Raw genomic sequence first — 13,514 nt, forward strand, 5'->3', positions numbered from 1 at the left:
TTCCCAATCTGGAGAGTATCCGGCACACATCCTGTTTAATGCTGAAAAGCAACAACCACTCTGTGTCTGTCCCAGCCCCACCTCTGCTGCATAGCCGCTGGATAGTTCCTTTGTAGAATATGAGTCAAGCTCAAATGACCACACGCCCACCCCTAATAAGTAGAATCCCATACCACCCCCCCTCAATCCTGTGACAAAATAAGTCTAATTTCTTTGGAAAATATGTGTACCCAACCACACCTCTCTGGAAATGATTCCCCAGCAGCTGGGCCAAGGCGCTGACAGCCTCAGTTCAGACCTCCAGGCTTTGACTTACCCTGTCCCCTATCACAACCTCTAGCTTCATTGATCCTGGACACCTCCCCAGCAGGATCATACCCCCCTCGCCCCCAACTCCCCTTTTCTGGTCATAACTCCCTTCAAGCAGTGCAGGATCTATTTCATCCACAGTGTGACAGCCATCTTCTCATTTCCTAGACCTTCTAGCCCATCTCCCCGCTTCCCCCTGCCACCCCCATGATGGCATGTATCTGTCTAGACAGCTGTCTGTCTACTTGTTTGCTCTCCCACTGGGTCAAGAGCTCCCAGGGCAAGGACCATATCTGACCATCAGCCTGAGACCAGGGTTGTGCAAGAGCAGAGACTGAATGAGCAAATATGTGTGTGTGTGACACTCTGCCTGCCATAGGCTCGGCAGCATGAGGGTTCCTCCCCACCAGGACAGCCTCAGGGTCAACATCTCCGCCGCCTTCACCTCCAGCCCCACTGCCAGGCTGACACACAGCAGGTGCTTGGTGAATGCCTGTTGCCTCTACCTGAATCGAGCAGTTATCGAATCATGCCAAGCGGTTACAGGCACTGGCATTGGGGTCACACAGAGCAGGATCTGAATCCGGTTCTGTGTGCACCTGTTATGTCACCTCGAGATGGCAGCTTTACCTCTCTGAACTTCGGTTTTCAGATTGTATTCGGGACGGCGATGGTGCCTTCCTCGGGCAGGCGTGATGAGAGCTGAATGTTCCCAGAGGTGGACGTGGACGCAGACATTTGTCTTTCTCTGGGGTCCACAGGCCACCCAGAGCGAAGGCCAAGCCTGTGATGGGTTCTCACTCCAACAGGAGAGAACAGGGGCCCCTTCCAAGTGGATGGGTCTCCAAGTCTCTCCAGAGCAAACGTTACTTACTAATAGGGAGAATAAAGCCGAGGGAGCCGCACAACAAAAGCCACAGGGTCCTGGTTCCATCCTGGGGGACAGCTAAGTTCTAGAACCTGGGCTCCTTCCTCATCCGCTTGCCCCTCCCCGCTTTTAAAACTTTTTTATTTTAAAATATTTTTTAGACTTGTAAAAACAGTACACAAAATTCCTGCATGCGTGTTAGCCAGCTGCCCCTAACGCTAACATCTTACAAATCACAGTACAGGAAGTTAACACGGACACAACTCTATGAACTAATTTACAGATCTGACTCAAATGTCATCATCAATCGTCCCACTTACGTCCTTTCTCTGGTCCAGGATCTAAAGCGGAATCCCACATTGCATTCGGTTGCTGTTTCTTCTTCATCTCTCCATTCTCAGACAGTTCCTCAGTCCCGCTTTGCCTTTCGTGACCCTGACAGTCTTGAAGAGAACGGGAGAACGGCCCTAAACTGTGGTTTGATGCTTCTTCATAATTAGATTAAGGTTATGCATGTGGGGCAAAAACGCCACCGAAGTGATGCCGTGTCCTCCTCGGGGGCATCGGTCCAGAGGCACATGATTTCAATATGGCGCATTACTAGCAATGTTAATTCCGATCACTTGGTCACGTGTGTATACCAGGTTTTTTCCACTGTGAAACTATCGTTTATTCATTCGCAGTTAATAAATATCTTGTGAGGGGGTAATTTGAAACTATGCAAATATCCTGTTTCTTGTACTTTTGCCCACCAATTTTGGCATCTGTTGTTGATACTTTCTGACAATAATTAGTATGGTGGTATTTGCAAATTGGTGATTATTTCCATTATTCTTTCTACATTTATTAATTGGAATTTTACTCTAGGACAGAGTTATCCCTTCTTATTTATCTATCTATTATTTCAGTATGGATCCATGGGTGTTAATTTTGTTCCATTATCATCATTATTTACGTCGCTGTTCGAATTGTCTCATCTTCTTTTGAAATCTCAACACATCTGCTTCCTGTTGAGCTGACTTTCCAGCCACAGGTCACCAAACACCTACTCTCTGGTTCAAAGGGCAGGTTGCAGAGGAACTCAGAGCTTTTGGATGGGCAGCCAGGTTTGCCTGGAACTCACGGAGGCATCTTTCCAGCCTTTTCCTAGAATTGGGCAGATTCCAGTCAAGGGAAGTCAGTCAGAGCTCCAGGTGCACGGAGTTCCAGGAAGGATGAGCCTGGCCAGGTAGGCCCAGGTCCTCTCGCTGCTCTCCAGTCGATCATCCTGCCCTTCATAGATCCACCCTAGTCTTGAGTCCAGTAGCAGCACCCGCCAACCTCATGCCCTGAGTTTTTCCTTCTTGACTCCCTCGCCTCTGCCCTGCTGCAGAGAATGTTGCTGAGAAGCCCAAGTGGCAGAGAGCTGGGCAGCACTTGCCCAGATTCTCTCTACCCAGGGAAGAGTACCCACTGTTCTCCGCCAGCCCAAGGGCAGCCAAAGCAGAGACAGCAGTGCACTGCAGCAAGGAAAAGCTAGACAAGGAAAAGGGAGGCTTAACGAAGAAAGCTCTGAACTCATCTTTGCTCTCTTGTGGGTGTGCAAGGATCATTTGCCCTAAGAAGGGAATGCACCCAGCCTCTAAAGCCAGGCACCCAGGATGCACAGGATACAAGGCCGCTTTGACTTCAGAGAACTCAAAGGTCTTTACTCTTCTGACCTACTCATAACACACTTACATTTTTAACGCGTTGGACACATCTACTGTGATGGTGAAAAGTGGCTTTACATTTTCGAAACGCCTGCTTCTCTCTTCAGCCAAGCACTGACTGAAACTATGAATTTCTTGCCTGCAGCCTGATCGATCCCGTCCTCTGGGACACAGCTCCAGGCCCATCTCACTCAGCCTCTCTAGGCTCCCCGAGGCCCTGGTCTGAGCTTCCCAACTCAGTACTGGAATTATTATTCAGGGGCAAATTTGTCTCCCTACAAGAATGCAAATTCCTCATAGTCGGACGCCTTGCTCATCTGCCCACAGAGTACCTGGTGCTACCTATGCAGAGTTGGTTTGCTGGCCGGTTGATTTGCTGACATAGCCCAGCCGGCGCTTTGCAAACTGGTTTTTTTGATGGAAGAGCCCCGGTTTGGCCCCCGTCTCATGCTCTATCTAACTCTCTCCATTTCTGTCTTCCTTGGACAAAGTTCGCCCTGTTCTGGCTGAGCCCACAAGAGGCTGGTCCATCTCTGAGGTCTTCAAGTTGGAATTTCTAAACCACAAACTTGCCCTCAAATTGAGAAGTTCTGTTAGCAATCATGTTTTCTCACCTCAATTAGATGTTGTACTCAAACCTCAGACCAACTTCTTCTTATCATGCTCCATCGACGGCACACCAGGAAGGAAGCGTTGTTCCTCACGCCTCTTCCATTTCCTCTTTCCATGCCGCCCCCTCCAGCCACCCAACATGCGTTGTCTCTCCTTTTGTGCATCTGCCCGGGTCTTATGCTTGGGGCCTTGGTGGGGGGCACTGCTTTCAGCTAATGGGGGGTTGGGGGTAACCTTTCCACCACTTGCCTTGATACCAGCATATTTGTTTGAAATCAATATATTCATTCGTCAGAATACCTTCGACCATATATTCCATGTAAGAGTCAATGCAGGAGTTCTCCAGATGTCTTCTCGTGGGTTAGGTCAAGCCGAGGTTATCACACCCACTGTAGACAGGATTGCCAAGGCTCGGAGACAGAAAGTCACTTGTCCAGAAAGATGCAGTTGGTAGGAGCCATCTGGACTTTCTGACTCCCACTCCAGTGCTCTCTCACTCACAATGTATATGAAAATTCTGTTTAATTCTTTGCTCCTTCCTTCTCTCTAACCCCTCCAGCTCAGATCTAGTTAGTCATTCCAGGAAAGAAGTTATTTCTTACCATTTGAGGATCCTTCACAGCACAGCCAGTACTTGGCAAGCAGTAGACACTCCACAAAAGTCTGCTGGGTCAACCCATGCTTCTCTTGTAGAGTGCCTTCCGAGATCACCTCCTCTTACCCAAAACTTGTCCCAATACTTTTTGTACACAAAGCCTCCATTCCCTGGGGCTCCTCTGGGGCTTGGTTTTCCTGTCTGTAGAGTGGTATAGAAGGTTGAACTTATGATACCCATACTCCATCACTGTGACACCCTCTTGTTGGCTCTGGAACTTTGCCTGTGGGGATGGCTTGGTCATTTCTCGCTGATGGCTCTGAAAATCATGAGCAAAAATTGAACTGTTTCCAAAAGTTGATGAGAGGTAACCACTGACCTATCATTTGTGAAAATTCTAATAGTACAACCAATCACCCTGAAGAATAAATGGTCACCGCTTTCTCACTATATAAGCCACTTTATAACAACATACTCCTAAGCCTCATTCCATGTTTTGGTTTGAGTGTTCTCAGTTTGCAAACTGTTTTTTTGGTGTGCGCATAATCAGTTTATACTACTACTTCCATGACTCATTGGTTTTACTTTGGCTGCTTATGGATCTGACAGTGCTCACAGCTAAGCCTGGAAGTGAGTGGGAGGCAAGGACAGACTGAGCTGCCAGCTTTCTGTAGCCAATTCTGTTTCTCTGAAATGTTTTTCTTTTCAGCACTTTCAAGGTCTTGGAAACTGAGAAGCTGACCGCCAATCAACAGTTGAGAGCTGGAAGCCTTGCCTGACCACTACTTCACGTTTTCACTCCACCCAGGAGGCCCTCCCATAGTGTCTTTCCTGTCCCTGGGGAAGCCTGACTACACCCCACGCCCACCCTCCAGCCCCCGCCGGTTGGCTGACTGCAACTGCCTTCCAAATCTAGATGTTTTCTCCTCCTCATCAGATAAGTTTCATCGTTTTATTAGATTTACTGTGGCAATTTTCAAACATATACCCCCCTCCCGAAAGTACCAGAATAGTAGAATCGAATTCCCTGTGTCCATCATCCGGCTTCAACAATTATCAACTAGCGGCCAATCTTTCTCACTGATGCTCCCTCCCACTTACCCCTTCCTATATTATTTTGAAGCAAATACCTGACATCATATCATGTAATCTGTAAATATTTGAGTATGTGCCTTTAAAAGATAAGGACTTTGACTACGGTCACACCTAAAGAAGTTAACACCAATTTCTTCATGTCATTGAATATTCAATTGCCGGCCTCATACATTTTCCCCTTATGTACGTTTGTTTGAATCAGGATCCAAATAAAGTCTACGCGATGTGAGTGGTTGACATATTTAAATCTTTTAAAATCTATAGGTTCCCTCCTCACTTCCATCGTTTTGCTTTTCCTCACAACCTGTTTATTGAAGAAAGTGGCTGCTCATGCAGTATGTGAGGGTTCCCGCAGCCTGGATGGTGCTGACCGCATCCTTGACACAGTTTGACATGCTTCTCTGCCCTCCGCATTTCATGTACATTGGCCAGAGTCGGTTCGGATACTTCACGGATGGTGCTGTTCATCCCTTAGGAGGCACGGACTGTCTGGTTGTTGTTCTCCTTGTGAGGTGAGCTGCCATGGATATTCCGTGCCCAGGCCCATTCATTTTTTAGGGCTTGGACAATGGTGGCTGGCTAACTTTAGACCGCTTACGGTCTCCTCCTGCAAACTTTTGCATGCCCTTGACCTTGCTCTAGCATATTCTTCCTAAATGGCTTCTTAGCTGCTGGCGTTCCTTGGCACTTGGTCACCAGACTCCTGTCAAGGCTACAAAGTACCAGATATGGCTGGGCATAATGAGCAGGAGACAGTACAATTTCTACCTGAAACTTCCCTGTTAGAGAGCTGTTCTTGGAGGGGGCATGGGAACAGGAGGCTCAGTGGTCATCACAATATTAGCCCTGATTCCTAAATTAAGAAAATGCTCAACAGGTTAGATCAACTTTAGTTCAGTCAACTGAGATCACAGCGTCCTCTGAAACAATGAAATGGGCTTGCCTCCAGTAGGGAAGGGCCCTACCAAAATCCCCTGGGGCTCATGTTGTCGCAATCACTTCTAGGTCTTAGAATTTGCTTCCTTGAATTCTCCAGCCCATCTGCAGCTCATGTCCCACATCTGTCCCCTGCCCCTATCCCTACCCCTGCAAATCCAGGTGTGGGACTCGGCCCTGTTGCTCTACTTTGTCTCCTGAAAAATCTCTCACATGACTCATTTGCGTGTGCGCCAGGTATTCCGTAGGACTCTCCTCTCCACAGACGAACTCTCCTCCTTCCAGTGATCAGCTCAGTGATGTTGCTGTGATGACACCATCTGCCTCAGGTCTCACCCAGCAGCACAGGAGACCTGACAGAGGCTCCGAAATGCTGCTCTTCCCTGTCCCTCTTCCCACCCAGTTGCTATGGATAGAAGAAAATTACGTGGAGATACAGATTCCTTCTCCTTAGAACTACGTCTTTGTGTCAGCGGATCCCTTGGGCAGTGTGGCAAAGCCTTGGATTCCCACTCAGAATAATGTTTTTAAAAATATAAAACAAAATATGTTGAAAAACGATTATAGCTCAGAACTGGAAATCATCCGCATGTCCTTCAGTGGGCAAATGGTCAAACAAAGTAGACCATAGAACACTTCTCAAGAACAAAAAGGAACAATTACCTACACGATAACTTGGATAGATCTCAAGGGAATTACAGAGAATGAAAACAAGCCAATCTCAAAAGGTTATATAGTTTGGAAAGTATGTAAAAAGGGTATAGACTCCATTATATAACATTCTTGAAATGACAAAATTATAGAGATGGGGGACAGATTAGTGGATGCCAGGGTTAAGGGAAGGGAGAGGGAGGGAAGTGTCTGGCTATAAAAGAATAATAGCATGAGGGATCCTTGGGGTGATGGGACTGTTCTGGTAGTCACACAAATCTACGCATGCGACAAAATTGTACAGAACTAAAGACACACACATGCGCACACAAATGAGGTCGCAGAAAACTGGTGAAATGTGAATAAGGCCATGGATTGTTTCGAAATTTCCTGGTTGCGGTATTGTACTACAGTTTTACAAGATTGGGAGGAACTGGGTAAAAGGTATATAGGATCTCGCGGTATTATTTCTTGCAATTTCATGTCTATAATTAAGATAATTTTAGTTTAAAATAAAAAGTTAAACTATTATTCTGAAATACAGTTATTAAAATATTTTTAAAACATTTATGATATAGTAATATGTGTATTTCATTATTAACACTTTTTTTTTTAAATCTAGTGACATCTTACAACCATCATGGCAGTGATGAGTATAAATCTATTTCAAGATACCTGTAACAAGGTCCTTCCAATACTACTGTGTTTCGTTGCCTACATTCATAATCAAAGATGTTAATTTTCTTAGGGATTAATGTGAAATTGTAATAAAAATAAAAATGTAAAATTCTTCCTATCCAAATTCAGGGTTCCCTGAATTATTATATCATGGACCCCTACATTAAGGACCTCTGCCTTGTTTAAAATGGCAACTCTCCCTCCTCCATTACACAAGCTATAAAGAGCAAAAACTAGAGGGAGCATCTGTGGAAGAAACGGTGGTCACACTGCATTTGTCATGGACGGTGGGACATTTTTGAAATGTTAACTGGTGTTTCCCCATATGGACCTCCCCTCCATTCAAAGAGCCTGATCTCAGAAAAGGTTCTCAAATTTTTCTTTGCCCTTTAAGTGTAGGGGTTTGAAGAAATAAAGGTTCTTTTTCTATCCTGTATCAAACTGAAAAATGATTTCTGGATTGGGAAGAAGATGAGATGCCCAAGGGAATCTAGACATTGGAGAGACCCCATGCCTCCTGGCCAGAGTCTTGGGATGCATGGGATCGAGGGGCAGATAGATGTGGCACATGGTGAGTCTAAGGTGGAGCGGGGCACAGGCAGCCCCACCCCATGCCCGAGCCTGGCACAGAAGCAACCAGGTAAGTACCCAATGGATGGGCAGGCTTGAAGGTGTTGTAGAACATGGTGAGTGTGGATGTATGGGACCGCTGACCAACAGGGAGGCAGGAAATGATGTCTAAGTGGAGGCCCACATGGCAGAGCCACCCAAAACAGGTGGCATGACAATTGCCTGGGCCATGGCACTAACTGAATCTCAGAACCGATGCAAATGTGGGAAAGGGGTGGCCCTTGCAGTGACCGAGATTTATTTTCCAATATCCTGTGGATTAGGTCTCAACATAGAAAAAATCGTTCTAGAAAAATATGATCAGATTTTCTTGTACACGTAAGTTTGTGGCCAAGAACTAGCAGTGCTTTCAGAATCCAAGGGCACACTGGGTACTGCTGGTGGCCCTCCCATACCCTGCCCTCTTGTACTCAGTATACACTGGCTGACTCCCGCTGGCATTGCCCACATTGCTTTGTCTGAGGGCGAGCTCCGGCTAACAAAGCCTGTTTTACCCTCCCCCACCATCTGCAAGCATGGCATCCACAAGTTCCAGGAAAATAATACTCATGCCCCCTCAAGAGCCCTCAACCAATGACCGGGGTGAGTTGGTGCAAAAACACTCCTCCTCCCTTACCCTCAGGTGGAATGACTCTGAGGTGTGTGTCCTACGCTGTCTCTCTGAGTTTCTGCAGGGGGATTACGCTGCAGCTGCCCACAGGGGTGATGGACTTGATAACCCAGCGTTTACTAGGGGCTTTCCCTTCCCTGCCTCACTTCCCCACTCTCCTGCCTGTGTCTCCTTCATCCCCCAAACGAACTACTACTTCAACTACGTGACTTCGCCAATAGTTGGCCTCGTTTGACTTCTAAAAACAGCAATTTCTTACACAGTCATCTCTCCTTACCCACAGCTTCCCTTTCCACAAGAAAACACCTGAGATCGACTGCAGTCTAAAAATATTAAATGGAAAATTCCAGAAATAAACAATTCATAAATTTTAAATCGTGTGCCATTCTGAGTAGCGTGGTGAAATCTCACGCCGTCCTGCTCCATCCCACCTGGGACATGACTCATCCATTTGTATCCACACCTATACACTACCTGCCCACTACCTGCCCATTAGTCACTAAGTAGCTAGGCTGGTTATCCTAATGACTCTCGGTATCATGGTGCTTGTGTGCAAGTAACCACTATAGTATCCTAACACTGTGTCACAATGCCTAGGTCACTCACCTCACTTTTCATCACAAAGGGACTGTATTATCTTGCATCATCACAGGAAGGATGAGTACAGTACAGTAAGATATTCTGACGGAGAGAGACCACAATCACATAACTTTTATTATAGTATATTGTTATAATTGTTCTATTTTATTGTTGTCATAAACTTTATCATGTATGTATGTATGTATAGGAAAAAAACATAGTATATATAGGGTTCGGTATTCTCCACAATTTCAGGCATCCCCTGGCATCCTCCGCAGATAAGAGGGGACTGCTGTAACTCGAACTAAAATTTCCACTTAAGTCTTTATCTCAGGGTCTGCTAAGATAGTTATCTACATACTCTATCCAAGAATGGTCCCCCAGCCCCCAGCCCCCGCCACTTATGGACGGAAACTGCTGAACCAAACCTGGGGGGCCGAACCCCTGAGATCTACAGAGGATCATTCCACTTCCTCGGGTTTCAAAGGGTACCCCTGGAGAGATGGGGCATGACAACCCAGAGGCCGCTTCCCATTGAGTTCATGTTTCATCCAGATGTTGCATACCACAGTGGGAAGTGTGGCCACAAACTAAGGAAGCCATGAGAGATAAAGAAATGCCGTAAGAAGAAGTATGATGGAATGTTTAGAAGCAGAGTCCTGGGTGTGGACTGATAATCTGGAAAACGAAACATTTGGATGAGGTCAGGAAAAGCCCCGGGGGCCTATTTGGCCTGATCCCAGCCCTCCCTCCTAGAAAACTCAGTCCCTTGATCTGGGCATATAAATAGGCTCAAGAATACTTTGGCTAAATTAACTCTGAGCATAAACATAGCAGTTGAATATCTCAGTTAACCACCCAGCAAAAGTAATTTGCCTTCATGGCCATGGCTCAGAGGGTTTGGGGGCAACCCCGCCAGACAACTGGGCAGGAGCAGGACCTGGACAAGAAGCCAGACTGTTTCCACCTGAATAGACACTTTTGCCTGTAACTCACAGAAGGAAATGCATTTTATCTGGTGGTCCATTCATCGCACAAGTTTCACAAAATAATCATTACCCTAAGTACCCACAATGCACTTTGATGTTTTCTATTCTATTCTGATCCATATTTTTTAAATGGTGGATATGACCCGTTAGTTGATTTCACAATCGGCCTTCTGGGTGGTGACCCACAGTTCGAGATACTGTTGTTGAGTATCCAGGAATAAAAGGGTGTGGACAGTATTTCTCAGGCTTCCTCTCAATACTGTGTATCCCATTCAAGACTGCAGGAATCACTGGGCTGAGCCAGGAGAATCTCTAAAATTCCATAAAATCAAGGTGGTTCCTATTTCCTGACTCAGCGATTCAAACCAGGCATTGCCACCACTTCAGCATTTTTTGCCACATCCCCACGCCACCTGTACTATGCATTATTGCATGAACATTCTTTCTAAATCAACTCATTGCTTTAAAACTTAAATACTCACACTAGCCCTGTTTTATAAGTACTACTGGTGAAATCAAAGGTTTCCTGTTATTCCCCAATGCAAAATAAAACAAAAATACAACAATGAAAATAAAACATGATTTCTGGGTTCCACCTTAAATCACTGAGCTAGTTTCGCAAGAAAATGACCCAGCCTCTGTATAGCTTGAGCTGTCCCTAACCTCCAGAAAGACTTTACCCTTCTCACTGTCCACCTCTCCAATGACAATTAGCACCATTATCATGGCTCACAACATTGAAACTCATTTAATCTTCACGTCAACCCTATAAAGTGTTAGAGTCACCCCATTTTACAGATGAGGAAACTGAGATATGAAAAGATCAGGAAGACTTGCCCATAGCTAGGAAGTGACGGAGCCAGTGTTCGAACCCAGGCCATCTGATGACAGGGCCTGTGTAATTATGCTGTACTGCCTCCCTCAGAAGCTGCCCGTCCCCAATCTCAGCCCCAGTGTGGCCTCTTACAGAACAACTTCCTGGACTGCCGGGCCTGTTGGCTTGCTCTTCCTGTGTTCCCACAGTACTCACCTCTTGCCTGTTTAATTCATTTGGAGATTAATCATAAAGTACTTGGAGACCCTGCCTCTATCAGGCTGGGGGCTTCTTGCAGGGAAGGCTACATCTTATTCCTCTGTGCATCTCTGGATCCAGAAGCCAGTCTGGGGCATCGGAGGCCTTCAGTAAGTGCCCCAGGGCCCTGGGATCTTTCCTTCTTTAACAAACACTTGATACTCTCTGCTGGCTTGTCAACTCAGAGGCTGGTTTCCAATGAAGCCCTGGGAATAGTCCAGGGGAAAGAGAGATGAGTCAGAGGCAACAGAATCAAGGAGTCTTAACCTGGGATCCCCAGATCCCCAGCGGATGCACACGTAATATACAGAGGTCTGTAAACTTAGATGGGAACAAGATTACATCCTTATGTTCACTGACCTCTGATGGATTTCAGCATTTCCTTCAAATGGAATGTGACCTTTGACTTTGTCACCAGTAAAGTCACTGATAGTTTCATTTCACATCACCGTTGTAGTAGACATCTAAAAATATTTACACTCATCGCTTCCTGGAAATTCTGGTTGTTTTCAGACCCACTGCTAGACCTTGTATTCAAAACACAAATAAGAAAACACATATAGCACATACCATGCCACAAGTGAAAAAGCACCTTGGTATCTGTATATAATATATATAGCATTGGCATTTATATATAGTATATAATCTGTATATAATATATATAGCATTGGCATTTATATATAGTATATAATCTGTATATAATATAATAGGATTGGCGTTTCTTGGCAATTGCAATAGTATCAGTAATCTTATGTATTTTATGCTTTTTAAAACTATTCTAAGATGGGTCCCTAGGCTTCACCAGACTGCCTGGGAGAGCCATGGAACAAACAAGGTTAAGACACTACATAATCTTGGTTCAGAACCACGTCTGGAGCCAGACAGACTTAATTCTGCCATTTATAAGCCAAATTTCCTGGGCCTCAATTCCCTCACCTGTAGAATGAGGATTACTATCCACCTTACTGGATTAGATTCTAGCGCCTGAGTAAAGGTGATGTTTAAACCCAGACTAGGCTGCCTGGTGAGACGGACAAAGCCTGGGGATAGTGGAGCCCTAGCTGGGGTAGGCTCCATCTTTCCTTCTGCTTCCTACCACATCCAGCAGAGAAGTCATTTTTCTCCTCTCATGGCTGAGCCCAGCTCCCTGTAGCTGGACAGGAAGGCTTATTCATACCCTTCTTAGAGACGCTATCCTATTTCTTAGCCCCAAATCTGTACCTAACTCCCCCAAACGGCTGACGCATTATGATCCCAGGAAAGGCCAGTCGTCTCCCTAAGAATTGACATGCATTCCCACATTTGTCCACGGGATGGAGCTGGTCCACCTTCTTAATCGAACAGCCCAACCAGGGCCGGGGCCAGACTTCTTCACTTTGCCACTCTACCCCACCGGTTTCGTTTTTGTTTTTTATTCTCAAATTGCGCCTGACATACAGTAAATGCTCCCTTTGGGCTCCCTTCCAGTAACCTACTACTCTAAGAATGGTGGTGACGATCCTGACTTTTAATATCATTGGTTAGCTTCGCCTGTTTTTAAACTTGATTTCAATGTAGTCATACAGAATATAGTCTTCGGTTTCTTTTGTTCCACGTTATGTTTGTGAGATTACGTGCAGTTGTAGTTCATTCATTCTCATTGCCCTGTTGGTTCCCTTGGGAGAACAGGCAATAATTAATTTGCCCATTTATCCGGCGACTCTGCACTTGAATGGTTTCCAGTTTGGGGATAACCTTTGAGGTTGCTCCTCCGAGAGGATGGCGCAGGCTTTCTGGAGAGGGCGGGGCCCACGCTCAAGCCAGGCTGTTTGGCTTGAGCAGAAGGGCAAGTGCATCTAGTTGTTATAGATTGTGGGGCGGGGGTTCCAGAATGAAGACTTCCTCTCCCACCGGCTGGGGAGTCTGTGTGGTTTGAACTTGCCTCCCAGGACAAGGGAGGGAGCACCTGGGTTTTCTTATCCAGATGTCCAGATGTGGGGCAAAAAGGAAAAGGAGTGATGGGGCTTGCAGGCTGTCAGTGGAGTCAGGTGATTGATTACAGGGTTATTACTGGTATTGTTCCTGGAGAGCGGGGTCCTCTCTTGGCGCATTGTCCAGGTTCTTGATGTCTCCAACAAAAAATTGAACAAGACACCAAAACATAGCAGAAAAGCAAAGCTTTATTAAAAGAGAAGGTACACTTCCAGATGTGGAACCCGG

This window comes from Pteropus vampyrus, unplaced genomic scaffold (assembly GCF_000151845.1).
Source record: "Pteropus vampyrus isolate Shadow unplaced genomic scaffold, Pvam_2.0 Scaffold35, whole genome shotgun sequence".
Taxonomy (NCBI): domain Eukaryota; kingdom Metazoa; phylum Chordata; class Mammalia; order Chiroptera; family Pteropodidae; genus Pteropus; species Pteropus vampyrus.